The sequence below is a fragment of the Branchiostoma floridae genome, chromosome 16, assembly GCF_000003815.2.
Source record: "Branchiostoma floridae strain S238N-H82 chromosome 16, Bfl_VNyyK, whole genome shotgun sequence".
Taxonomy (NCBI): Eukaryota; Metazoa; Chordata; class Leptocardii; order Amphioxiformes; family Branchiostomatidae; genus Branchiostoma; species Branchiostoma floridae.
Window position 1 is genome coordinate 3699810 of NC_049994.1, and position 14995 is coordinate 3714804.

General features: G+C 39.4%; 1 protein-coding gene across 3 annotated transcripts in view; it reads right to left on the reverse strand.

Moving 5' to 3' along the window:
• The window catches only part of LOC118403670 (proton-associated sugar transporter A-like), a 31274-nt gene that overhangs the window by 8622 nt on the left and 7657 nt on the right, over window positions 1–14995 (reverse strand). The window contains exon 1 of one of the 3 annotated variants that reach the window (XM_035802448.1): window positions 3747–3827. The exons of the other annotated variants lie outside the window; for them this stretch is intronic. The gene's annotated coding sequence lies outside the window, so the exon portion shown is untranslated. Of the gene's footprint in view, window positions 1–3746; window positions 3828–14995 lie in introns of those variants that run through there. 3 annotated transcript variants of the gene reach the window in all.

Genomic DNA, 14995 nt, shown 5'->3' on the forward strand with positions numbered 1-14995 from the left:
ACCTTTCTCTTGGCAATTCTGACTTGTACTATGCCACGCTGCAGCTAGGTATCGCTGCTAACAGTTGCGGTCCCAAACGTAAATGATTTCCCATTGACTGACATATTTTTTTCTAAATAAAACACTTAGTTCTGTACTTAGAACTTTATTATAAAAAAAACATGACTTAGATGTTAATAGTTGCACCCAAAAATATGCTACGTTTTTGCAATTTCATTGTACCTGAACATTGCAACAACGTGACTTGCCACAAAGAAAATATTAAATCTGATCATACTTACAACTGAAACCACTACAGCAATATAATATCGCTATACGTCGTACAAACTCTAATCTATACTCATATCGCAATAAGCTATAGGGATGATTTGACTTCAACAAAACTTTCCATACACAAATTTCTTGTAAACCTCACGAAACGTAATGTGCATTTTACATTTTACAACTGAATAGTGTAAGCTCGTTCATAGTAAGCCATCTGTGCATGGCACCCAGGCATAATTCCGTGTGTGTATTTTGCAGGGATTTTAATCGTATTTTCCCTATTTCAATGACTCATTTACTGAAGAATGTTATATATCATTTTAGAAAATATCAAAACAATTGTTGACGCCATCTTGCAACATTTTATAAACAAATATTGATAACGCATTTGACGTTAAGAATATTTGTAACGTGTTGGAAGGTAAAAGAAAAGGAGATTTTTTTTAGAATAGTAATTTATCACAGATTGTCCCAAATGATTCAAAAATGCTAGAACAAAAGGTAACAAATACCTACGCGGTTACGTGGAGTTCACTCTATACGTTGTATAACATTATTTGTTATCACTTACTCCATCCGGTATTGCCTTTGTTATGAATGTATCATGATATATGTCTTCTTTTGTCTTCTGCTTATTTTTGTACGTTATGAAGGCGTGGTATGAGTGTTTATGACACATGCAAATATCTTTATGGTATTGACTACATGTATATGTGCCTTCATATTTTTCAATCAAGACTACTACATTCCTGAATTAACCCTATTCAGACCGGGCTTTTTTGGTCATCCCTGGACCGGGGGGGGGGCTTTTGAGGCCCTCCACTTCTAAGTCCTCTAACTCTTGAACGACGTGCCGTAGGGCCACTAAATTTTCAGGACATGATATCAACATAATATCTGATAAGTATATGACGTTTGACGTTACGTTGACGTAAAATGACGTAATTATGACGTCATCAATTTCATTATATTGGCCGGACCCATGAAAAAGAAAACTTCAAGTTATACTACAAAAATGTAACAACAAGTGCAGATAACAGAATAATAATGTTTAGTACGACTTGTATTGCCAATAGCAACATCGATTACGTCATCATGACGTCATAAAATGACGTCATGCACATCTAAGATACGAGTTAGGCTCCGCCATATTATATCCACTACCTTCAACTTTTAAAAGTACTTTTTTTGCAATAAATAATCACAAAGGGCAATGGAAATAGACTAAATTCATTCATTTAGATGGTTTTTGATGAAAAAATACCAGGTAGTTGCAAATTTTAAGGGATAATTAGCTTGTTATTCTTGATCTGGCCATACGGTCCGCCATCTTGGATTTTGGGCTGATGACGTCATCAAATTAGCATAATTTATGCATATATAATTATGAAAGATATGCTAAATAATATAAGATTTTATTTATGTAATAAAATAGCAGTAATATAGCAAATAAATGTTAAAAAGTACATTGTTAAAACCAAAAATAGTGATTTTTGGCAAAACTGCCTGTCAGCAAACGGTTGCCATGGCAACACGAAAAAATGGAAAATTTGTCAAACTTCGTAAAATTGTTGTCAACAATATTTTAGGAAAACTCACCAAATTTGGGGGCTTTAGCGTAAGGCGTTCTGGCGTTATAGGACATTGAAGTTGGGGCAGGCCTCAAAAGCCCCCCCCCCCCCCCCCGGTCTGAATAGGGTTAAAAGATATTCAAATTCCATGGCGTAACGCACCAGGTTTGTACTGAAGAGTACACGCTGCTTATCCGGACCGATTTATTTGATCCACTTATACCGAGAAAGAGTCCTTAGTAGTATTTTGATAAGCATGGTGGGATCTGTCGATGAAGGTTAGATACCCAGGTAATAAGATACGTCAAAAAACAGTTACTCAAGCAACTGGATATGATTTTGGAAACGGTCAGACGTTACGAACAGCCATGCAGTGTCTTTTGTCAGTGACACAGGAGAAATCTTGTTGGAGATAGTTTTGGTGGTATCTTTTACGTACTCGAGGTGTGGCTCTCCTCAAACACTGGGCCTCAATTAAACGTCCTATCCGAGGGACGGCCCTAACCAAAGCTAAGGTATACTCATGTTCACCTGAGTCGAGGGAAGGTAGTGCCTACAGCTTTCTTTCCCAAGGGCACAACATTCAAACTCAGGACCTTCTAGTTTTGAGCCAACAATCCTAACCACAATGCCACCGTGCCACAAGTATAGCCTCTACCAGGCTCCGTGGATCGGTAGAATCATTATCCTCACCACGATGGTGAGGAAACGTACTCTTCTGGCCGGCTAACTCCCCTAGCGTACTATAGATTCTATTTGTCCAATTTCTACAATTAGACCACCTATCCACGAAGCCTGGTAGAGTCTACCACAAGTACGTACAAGTCCCACTAATACAACATTCCAATAACGTCACACAAATGATACTCGCGGTATGCTACTTTACATGACTTACTCCATAATAAATGTTTGGAAATCCACAAAGATATTTTCGAGTGAAAGTTGCATTGTTTATTAGACAACAGAGTAGTTGTGTTTTCTGCCCGCCAGGCATATGTGGATGCACATACACCGGTTCGTTTCAGTAACAGTAAACATGTATACAAAATAAACGCCTAGATTGGAACATTGCCACACGTACTACGATTTCAAGGAAAGATTGTAGCAAAAATTGTACACACATCTTCCATGTGTATTAAAGATACAAAGGCAAAGATGTAAGAACAAAGTTACCCAAGCCATTGCTACTTCAGCTACAATGTAATAAACGATTTTGTTGTTATTGACTGTATATGGGTGCTATTTCGTACGTTATACTAATATCTGCGTATTATATACAGTATTGGTAATATTAGCGGTATGCCACTTGTAACATGCAAACAGCTAGCTTCAAACACAAGGACCTAAATCTAACGTCCTATTCGAGGGACGTACCTAACCGAAATAGGTACTCGTTTACAATTAAGTGAAGAGTGGAAAGCCTTCTTAAGTGTCGTTTGATTCGAACTCTGGACCTCTAGGTTCTGAATCAAGCAACCTAAAAATATGCCACACCACTAGAACCAAACACATTGTGGAATTTGTAGAACAAAAGTTAAGCATGAGACGTCAATAGAAAAGAAGGCTAACGCTTAGACAAACTTTAGGAAAGCGTTAACAACGGAGTGTATTATAAAACGCTTATATAGGAAATCTAGCTGTTACTAACGTAGTGTATACATATATGTACAACATTTATGTGACCAAAAATGTAAGTTATTTTTACAAAAATCACACCAACCTTGGTATTCTGCAACCCACGTAGAAGATAAAAAGTACGTCGTTCAAAACAAATCTTACGTCTGTCTTCCTACCAAACTCTTCAATGCCCATAGAAACGTCGTCAGGTCTAGGGAAGGAGGGGCTGGGGGACTCACTTAAGTTAGAGTAGTCCCGTTGTACACGATATATAACTGGAAGTAAGCTACTTACGTATTCATTGATACAGAGGATATGTTGCGAGTGGTCTCAATCCATTACACAAGAGACACGAGGGTAGATATAAAGGAGTCCATGCGTGCTGCAAAGTTAAATGCAACAAGTACACATGTATTGGCAACGTCATGGTTCAGTGTGTGGGTTTATTGAAACGTAATGGTTCGGTGTGTATATCTATGGAGGTCATACTCTATACGGAACTGTGACCTTTGTTACAGTGGATACAATAACAAACTAGAAAATATACCGGAACTGCGGTTTAAGAGAGAGCACAGTATCATGGCGCTTTGACTATGAATAACATAAAACTCCATTTATGTTGGCTTAACTGTTGGGGTGTTTGGCTCCAGAACAAATCCAAGGGTCGGCGTTCGAATCCCCTGACAAGCCACATGTACAATGTTGCACCATTGGGAAGGAACTTAACATGACTTTCTATTTCTAGACTTTTACTAGTCCCCGCACGCCCATTCACTAGCGCTTTTCGCGAATAGATTAGGTACTGCAGGCTCAGTTCTCTCACAGTGTCTGTGTGTCTGTGTGACTGTGTATGAATGTGTAAATGTGTGTGTAAATGTGTGTATGCATTTCTTTAAATTTGTGTGTGTGTGTGTGCGTGTATGTATGTGTTTGTGTGTGTGTGTGTGTGTTTGTGTGTGTGTGTGTGTGTGTGTGTGTGTGTGTGTGTGTATGCGCGTGTGTGTCCGTGTGTGTGTGTTCCTTTCAAAATGTACCTGTCCTTGGGCCTTGTTCTTCTTACACATAACCCTATCGACCAGTACTCTGTGACCATTTTCCTGTAATACCACTCTCAACCTAGTCCGTACACGCGAGGTCACAGAAATTAAATTATATGGATGACATCAGCACGTGCATTGATTTTCGCCTAATTGAAACAAGATTAAACCACAGGGCGCGCATAGTCGAATAGAAAATAAAGAAACTGTAAACTATGCCTTGAATGTAGTCTTTTAGATTTGACACTAGTGGGGTAGTCTTAGAAAGTTTGACAGCACAATAACGCTAGGCTAGCACACAAGTGTCTATTCGTGCGTGTCTAGAATACAGACATGAAATACCTTCTGGGTATCATACGATGTTTGTTCTTTGGCTTTAATACATGTTACAACGTTTATGCTTGTCTTTAACATTTTTTTACCATCGTTTCTTTCTCGCAGATAATGCTATCCATAAAATCTCCTTGTCGTGGCCTAACTTCAACAACATTCGTTCTAAAATTCTGAACCCGAATTTCTTTCACCACTCTGGCAGTAGAACGGAAATAAATGTAAAGTTGGGGACGTTCAACTCTGCAGTCAGTCAGTCAACTCTGCAATTACTAACTTCAAAGGAATTCCTTTGCCTCACATCGTGGAGAGATTGCAAAATGTACTACCGTGGTCTCTTTGGACATTTGTAGTATCTTATGCACCCTTCTGCAAGCATGTGTATGTTGATTAAAGCACTTACGAGGGGCGTTCAATAAGTAATAACTCTGACTCATTTCCCATAGCAGGGGATTAATGAAACTTGGCACAGTTATTAGTCTTTCTCTTCATAGAAACCACCCAGAGTTATGCATTTCTCTCATCGTTTGATGCAGCTCTGGACACCATTTTTGTAGGACACCCCAGGTTGGTCCTCCAACAGATGCCTCATCAATGGCAAAAGAGGAACAACCAGGTCTGGGAGCTGTTTCCACAGACTTCCGGCCATGTTTGAATTCAGGATGCCAGCGTTTTACAAGGTCATATGATGGGGAATCATCACCATAAGTTTCTTTCATTTCATCAAAAGTCTCCTTTGGTGTGCGTCCTTTCAAATACAAAAAACCGGATCACTGCGCGACACTCAACTGGCTCCATTTCACACCTGGTCCATTTCACACCTAACTCAGTTCAGACACCAGTAAATCAGAAACCACAATTAGTTCAGAGCTCTTTTTTGCAACATAACCCATAGAGATATGAATCAATACACATGCAAAATTTCATCTAGATCAGACAACTGGAAGTGGGTCAGAGTTATTACTTGTTGAACGCCCCTCGTATACTTGTAAAATGTGCAACTTTTCTATCTTCAAAAAATTACGGTATTGTTGTGGATGTGTCTGTGTTTTTGTGTTTACCTGAGTGTGTGCTTAAGTGTGTGTGTTTGTCTGTGGTCTAGATATTTAGGGCAACACAAAAGAGCGTTAGCTAAGCGCTCTGCATCATATAATTTGACAGGGTGCGCTACGAATTTCATAGATAGATACGAAAACTTTTACGGTTTGTGCGTTAAATTGTCTTTTTCAGTCATGACTTTATATTATGTACGATGTTCCGACTATGAAGCCTGACTTGCAAGATTTCACTAATTCAATGCACCTAAAATCTAGGTCTAATTGCTTTCTTATGCAATATGCAATACTTCATGTTTTATTGATCATAAAAGGTTGATAATATCTGTAATTTACTTCACAAATTAAAAGGCACGACATTTTAAGGAGACACACTTAGGTACAATAAGTACACTTATGTATCCTAAATGACATGGGAAGTGCACGCAAGGCTACCAGGATAGAAAACTATTGATTCGTTAAAAGTGGTCTTTTACTTGCGGTGTGTAAGTTGCAAAATTAACTCCAACTCTCGAAATGGGTCAACCAGTAATAAGTAGGTGGTCGATGCGATGGCGTGGGTTTTGGCAAGTGATGAAAGAGAAAAAATCTTCAAAGAAAATTTCGATTTTTTTTGTTGGCTTTGATGCCGTGAATTGTGTCAAGGATGTCGGAATACGTGACAGTGCAATTCTAAGTATGAAATATGAAACAGTTATTTTCTATATTGACTTAAAGTTATCTTTTCTATATATGATGATTATGATATCAGATAAAGAATTGTAGCACTCAACATTAATTGTCATACATTTCTCAACCAATTCTTATACCAGTATTCAACATAAATCTTAGGTGTTAGATTAAAAAAGGTAGGTGTTGTTGTAAAATTATGACACATTTACCTCTATGCATCATCAATCATATAATATCAAAGATGTCACCAGATGGAAAATCAGCGTAATCTATGATTTAAAGGTAATCCTTTTCCCAAGCTGGGACCTACATCACATTTCCAAACAGGGTCCCGGTCGGGCTGTAAATTATACACAAATAATACCCACGACCTTTCTTTTTTTAATTCTTGTGTAGTTTGGTGTTTTTTATTTCTTGCTTCTTGTTCTCGAAGGCTCCCTGTTTGAAAACATGACATAGGCCTTTATGAGTGATGAGAAACATCATAAACTTCCAATGCACTAGGTATCATCACCTTTTAGTTGTCAAGAGCAACAACATCAACTTCACTTCACATTACATTTCTCTCCACCCGTGGTCAAGCGTAAAAATGGGTACCTGACGTCAGTTGGGGAGGTAAACGGAGGTGGAAGGAGAGGGATGGGTTCCGCCTCCAAAATCCATCCTCGTCTGGATAACAACTCACTGCTATACCTCCATTTTTTATGAAGGTAACAAACTTAAAACGTTAAACTTAGGCCACAGCAAGTAAATTTTATGGATGACATCCTCTGCAGACTGCAAAAATAGTGCGATAGGGCGAAAAAAACATGGGTGAAAAAAATAACAAGATGGCTACATTTTCAAAATAGGCACCATAAAGCTGTGATGACTGTTGTAAAAAGAATTAAAGGGACAAAACATGGTATCAGAGCCAACTTAAGCTATTCATTCCTGTATCTAAGACATGTACTGGTGTGGTAAAAGTGACACCAGTGTGGTAGACTGGCATCACCAACAAAGTTGGTAACCACACTCATGGCTTCCATATTGGTGTCACATTTACAGCTATCCGATAAGTTTCATTTCTGCATCTATAGTCCTGGGTACCTCGCAAGTGTCACCTCTAAAAGTACAATTATTAGGCTACAACACAATATATTTTCTCATTTTGGTACTTTATCGTCATGTTGACCATCCCTGAAGAAGACAAAAATTCTTGTTTTTTTTTCTGAAATCAGGCGAAAATTAATGCGCCCGCTGATCGTCATCCATAAAATTTACTTGCTGTGGCCTTACGACTAGAAAACTAGTGGCATATATGGCACGTTGCCAAATGTTTTAGTTATGATTTTTGCACTCTCTGTCGACCTATATATGAGATGCGCACAATAATAAGTCCAAGTTGGCTATCTCTTTCCTCCAGTGCCCCACTGCTACTAAGCTAGGCTTTAAACATGACGCGACATCATAGCAAATTTAAACCTACCGAGACGGAAGGCCTGGAAAAAATATTGTGTTTTCTGTATCCCGACCTACCCTACACTATACCTGCCGACCTTTTTTGGGTGAGCAATGGAGTCACATAACAGTTTCAGTTACAAGTTTTATTGAGCCCGCTTCCTATTCAAGTAAAAAAGAACTGATTGTCAACATGAAGAGAGATTACAAAATGAGAAAATATGTTGCGTTGTAGCCTTGTGTTGTAGTACTTGTAAAAGTGACACTAGAAAGGTAGTCATGACTGTAGTTGTAGAAGTTAAACTTGTTGGCTAGTTGTAAAAGTAACACCAATATGGAAGCTATGACTGTACCTAGTTACCAACCTTGTTTTTGACACCGGGCTACAACACTAGTATTACTTTTACTGTGTCAGTGCACGTCTCGTATGCAGGAACGAATGACTTGTTGGCTGTGATGCCACATTTTGTCCCTTTAATTCTTGTTACAACGTTTATGGTGTCTATTTAAAAAATGTAGCCATCTTCATCTTATCTTACCCGTCTTGTTTTTTTTCGCCCTATCTCACTATTTTCGCATTCAGAAGAGGATGCCATCCATAACATTTACTTGCTTTGGCCTAAAATCCGTCCGACAACTCATACGTCGTTTGCCCCCTGGACAAGCCGCGCAACCAGCACCTTTCCCCGCCCACATCCATTAACAAATCCGGTGAATATATGTTCGGGATTACGTTTTGCGTCGGGGGCAATTATTTTTCTATCAAATCTGGTGAGATGCCACGTGAAGTGCTGGGATGTTTCTGTCATTCAGGAAATCTTCCTCCTTAAAGGGAATGATGGATATGCCCTCTGAGGCTAAGGAGCGAAGACAAAGATCCCTGTGTCTTTACATGTATGAATCTTAAACGTGTGCAAATTAACACAATCGTACGCGTTAAGCTATATGTCGGCGGGTTTGCTGCGACATACGTCGTAGAGATTTGACAGAGCACTCAAGATAATTTCATTTAAAATAAAAGAATAATTCAGAGTTTGGAGGATGCCATCCATACAATTTACTTGCTGTGGCCTTACCCAAAGTCACCATATTTCTTTGAAATATCATATGCACATATACGTACCTAATGTTTCACAATTAATTATACATTTCACTTGTTTTATGTAGATGTAACGTACGCAATTGCAAATTGAATCACGTATAATGATTAATTGCTCTCATCTCCAATTACATTTTACAATGCTCTCCATGTGCGCTCGAGGCTGTTAAATATGTCATTAATAATTTTAAATCAATATGAGGAGATAACTCACTCAGTAGATTTTTTTATGACATACGCATTCATATCTAAGCATACACAGTTGACTGTATTCTTTAATACTTGTAGAACATCAGGTGACAATGTATGTATATGCATGTAAACATGTGACACATTTCCGAGCACAGTATACATTTTTTCTGGATAGTTTTAAAGAATGCTTACAGATAGATTTGCGAAAGTTAGGTGTGACGGGTCGTTCAGTGTAATATAACCAGCTGCTGAAGCTGGTATGTTACGCCGAAGGGCAGTTATACTGGCTGCGTGAAAATTTGAAGGCCTCTATTGGAGGAGAGCCACGCCTTGAACATGTTAAAAAAAATCCACCTCACTCATCGACAAAAAAGTTTAACTCAATTCAACCCCTTTCTGCGTAGAGAAAGTACTTACTCTATCAAATAACGAAAATAATAACCTTAATAACGTGTATTGTCTAAAGATATTACCTCTACAAAAACAGAGATAACTGTTACAAGAACCGTTGAAAGAAGAGAATACACAGTCCATTACCAACTTTAAAACATGAAGCTTAAAAGCTCCTTCAGCCAATTGAAAAGCGGAAATTGAAAGGGAAGTTGGAAGGAAATTGGTCAGTGGTCCTCACTATCCTCGGACTAACACGTGCATCGTTATCTCTGTCATCAGTACAGTTCTTAAAGATTCGTTCGTTCAGACCATTGTAGTACCTAGTGGCAAATAGGGCTGCAAGTTTCATGATGTATAAAGCAACCAGCAATCAGCAAACCCTCCCTTTAAGAATATATCTTGCTACTGGTACAGGAAGAAAGTTCACACGTTTTGGTAGAAGCGATTATGAGTAAAGCTACACTGTTATTTCCAACAGAAAATTGGACTCATCCAAATTTTGTACTGATCTGCTCCAGTCTTTGTCAAGGAATAAACAATCCGCTGATTTCGTGACGTCACGTGACTCCGCGAGCAGTGGGTCATAAGTTGCTGAAAGCCTATGGCGCCCTCCGTCTCTGTTTAGAGATGGTAGTAAATCTCTGTGATATGTTATTGTTGATATACTTCAAATTTTGCATTGAAAAATTACATTTTAACTTTAGTCATCGTAACTTCTACCAATATACATATGAACTTTCGAGTTAAGTTTCTTTGCTGTTTCAGTATTAGGGTATATTTCTACTTAAAGTGGCTGCTAGGTGCCGATCCTATAAGCCCTCACCCATTTCTTTTAACGTGCCTGAATCATATCCACGACCACGGGAGCTCAACTGGCTCAAAGTCACAAGGTTGGCGCAATTTCCTACCGAAACTTGGCACGGTCTAGTGAGATTACTACATCACTACTTCATTAGGCCATGTTGATTTGATCATATGGATGACATCCTCTTGGAACCTAAAAACCGATGCGAGCATGCAGATAAAACAGTTTGGCCCCTCAAAAAGTTGTCTTCATTATGAAATCTAAGTGGTCAGAAAGATTTAACAATTGGACAAAACGTATATGCAGAGTATGGTATATCGAACAATTTTTGTTCTTTTACATCATTCTGACTTTGGAAATTACTTGGGTATTCTACAAAATTAATATCCGTTTTCCATTTTTTTATTTAGTTTTGGACAAATTTGTGCTCATAAATTATACAGCTGCTTTGTATCATTTACATCGTGGTCGAAAAGATTGCTTTTGGAAACGGTTAAAAATTGATTCGCTCGCGTGTGGTAGGAAACCGTGCGTTGGCAGCACGTGCAAGTACGGCCTGGATACGGCAACGTGGTAATCGCAGAGAGATCGTACGTTGTAATATAAGCGCGTAAAACTCACTTATAACCCTGTCACATTATCCACGATCTTCGGGCGTATCGATGGAAGACCGGCCATATTTCAGATCCACAGATGGTTGCTCGTATTTTTTACCTAAAAACCCGCCCTGCCATACTTTGTACCTTGTAAAATTGTTGTGCAATAAAGTTATTACTATAAGCGAGGCTGGGGTGGTTGCCCGTCGTCCAATCCGATTTTCACCAAATGTGATAGGGGTTTTACCACTTGCGCAACGAACGATGCACGCAACCGCTCAAGGCATGCAAACCACATACATATTGCTTAAGCAACCGTGCGAGTGACGTGCGTTGGCGTATACTCCATCCCTGCTCTTGCCGTCCTTCCCCACGCTTTCAAAACAACTTGGCAGACCCCCCCCCCCCCCCCAAATGTACGGGGAAAAAGCACATACGACGGGTTGTGCCACTAGCTTTAGTAAAAGATACTAGCAAAAAGTACATATAAAAAAAAACAACTACTGAGATTCAGATACCCACCTAATTATATCATGATTGTATCAAGACGACACTTCCCAATCCTTGCTGTAATTAGGCCACAGCAAGTAAATTTTATGTATGACGTTCATAAATTGTCACCTGATTTCAAACAAGAGTTGTGCCTTCTTTGGAGATAGTTGACTTGGCAAAATATTACCAAAATGAGCAAATATGTTGTGCTGTAGCCTAATGATTGCACTTGTAGAAGTGACACTTGCGAGGTAGTGACCAGGACTATTGTAGAAGCGAAACTAGTTGAATAGTTGTAAAAGTGGCACCAATATGAAAGCCATGACTGTAGTTACCAACTTTGTCAGTGATACCAGTCTACCACACTAGTATCACCTTCATTACACCAGTACATGTATTGAATACAGGAGTGAATGCCGTTTCAGATACAATACTCAAGTTGTTTTGTCCGTCCAATTCTTGTTTATGATACAGCATTGATGATGTCTATTTTGAAAATGTAGCCATCTTGTTTTCTTCGCCCTATCTCACTAATTTTGTGGTCTAAAGCCCCCTTCACAGGAGAGTAAGAATGAACCAAAATGCCGTCAGAATGAAAATTCTATTCCCGGCAATTCGTAGTGTGTTCCAGAAATTCTCACCGCATTCCAGCTATCTGTGCTATGGGTAAGGTCCATTTGGAATTCGCACCCGAATAGTTCTGGGTAAGGTCCATTTTGGAATTCCCACCAGAATGGGCCCGAATGTGGCACGAATTTCGCCCACACTTCATTCCGGCTGGTTCTGCTTGATTCCTGCTAATTCGGTTTCAGTGTGAAGGCCATATGAAGAGTATGTTATCCTTAAAATTTACTTGCTGTTGCCTTATGGGAAATGTGTATGCATGGTGCCAATCCTCTAATCCGTCACTCTTCCCATGAGTGAGATAAAACGTAACACTAACGTCTCATGCCAGAATCCACACTACTAATTTGATTACAAACAGGCGCCGCTCATCCGCGATCCCTATAGATAAAAGTAACAGAATCACGCCTGTAACTGAAAGATGCATACATTTTGTAATCATATTTTTCGGGTGCCTTTGTGGATTGTGATCATATTTCAAGACCAGTATTCATGATCAGAAGCAATATAAGTAAACAAAAATCAATGTGTCTTGGCGTGTACGTTCACAAATTTAAATTGCTGTTTCGTAGCAGGGTATAGTTTTACAGGGCCACTCAGTACAAGTTCTGTAACAGTCCCTATAGATAAAAGTAACAGAATCACGCCTATAACTGAAAGATGCAGACATTTTGTAATCGTGTTTTTCGGGTTCCTTCAGTGGATTATGATTTTTTTTCCCAACCAGTATTCAGACGAAATATGCAAAAAAATGTCGATGTGTCTTGGCGTGTACGTTCACAAATTTAAATTTGCTGTTTCAGTAGTAGGGTATATTTTTACACGGAGGGGTTGCTAGCTCTTTCTCTTCAACAAGATCGAAGCACCTCTTCAAACCCGGGACCTCCATTTTACATATAGTCTCTACCAGACTCTCGCCTGGCCGAAGAGTAAGAGAATTTGTCCAAGTTATACAAGTCTAGTAGGAGCTAATTGGCCTAGGGGTGAACTTGTCGGCTAGTTGGATAGACTGTAGAAGAGTGACTGAAAACCCAGGGCAACTTCTTTGTCTCTTAGTTGTCCAAATTCTTCTCTCTTTTCTTATCCAGTTGAAACGTCTGCTTGGAAACTACATTTTACGTCCCTTCCAAAAGCAAGGTGCAGCCCCAACCGAAATTCCTTACCCAGGATTGAACCAGAGTTCCCCAGTTACCAACTGATTTAAAAACACGATCTCAAAAAATGAGACTGTTACCAGTTGAGCTACAGGGATATTCCAAACTTCTGCTCATTCAAGAGGCCAATCACATTCAGTAAATACAGTAGTATTCCATATGGGTCAATAACCGCTTTATTGATAGAATGCGGTCATTACAATCAAGCAAAGAGTTTAGTATAGATTTTTCTTCCCTTTCCATAGTCATTGCTGCCATTAAAACAAGTTTGTGTTACACTTTGTCGGTCAAAGAGAAATCTATTGTCCAGAGCGTACTAGTTTATGTTGAACTTTTTGAAAATCGTATTTCGGGATAGGTAAGATGATGTTAATTGAGTTAGATATTTGTCAGCCATCTATGTGTATAAGTGCGATTCCTCTTTGTGTGAACAAGGCCGTAAGTTAGGTTTAATTACTCCAATGCCTCAGTTCTAAGAACATCCGTCAATTGCAATTTTAACTACGAGGCAATGCAAACGCGAGACGAAGTGGCAAGAGATATGTCTACACTCTTTGGAATAATCTAACGTAGATTCAAAAACTATTGTGTTGTTATTGACGACGCCTCAGGGGAGTCGTCAAGTGGTATATATTGCATTCAGTCTGCAAAAATTCTAGGAATTGCACAGGCATTTCCACAGGAATGCAGTATGCTGGGTACGCGATGGTGGAATGTAGGTCACATTTGCTCCCTGGAGGAACTGTCCTTTGAAACTAGACAGGGAACTCTGCACAATGGATCACGTTGTCTTGGTTGTTATGTTATGTTATGAAGGATACATTTTCTTTCCTAGAGCTTGTTCAAGCCATACGCCACAGGCAGACAGGAAATACATCTGTAGTGCTCAGCTGTAGGTTTAGGTCACTGGCAGACCATTGTGCTGTACCGGGGATAGTACATTTCTGCTGGCTGTAGGTTTATGTTACAGGTGGGCTAGTATATTGTGCCAGGGATAGTGCGACAGGGAAGTTCCAGTCTATTTCTGATTTGAGCTGTATTGTTATACCCTCAATCGTCGTTATGGCAATAATACATTTTTATTGCCAGTCTTGTTTTTATTGTTATCGGGTGGGCCCACTATTCTCTCTTCTCAGCCAGGCGCTGAATTTTGAGGAGCTTACAATGGGCGGGGCTAAATCACAAGGGTCTGTGATAGCAACCTGTTCACAGTGACCTCGATACGATTGTAATTGCCCCAGTTGCGGCCATTTAAATGTAAGAATATGAACAACTCACACCGGGAAGGATCCCTCCTCTCTTCGTAAGTGCTAGAGTTTAGAACGTTCTTTTACGAGCATGAGGTGTGGCTTTCCTCAAACCACGGACCTCCATTCAAAGTCCTTTACGAGAAAAGCATACAGTGCTTTATATATGGTAGCTGTTACATCACTAGAATAGATCCTACCTTACCCCATGCACTATTTGATATCAGTGAAACCCGTGTTGTACCGGGTAGCCACATTTGAGACCCCTCATCTCGAATGTCCAATATGTCGCTGTCAAGGCAGTCATTTGTTTTCGCTTTCTGTGAAGCTATTTGATGATTCATCTGCAAGTTACATGCAAAAGGATATGCGAAGCTCTAGGATATCTGTTGTGCTTGAGTTGTGGC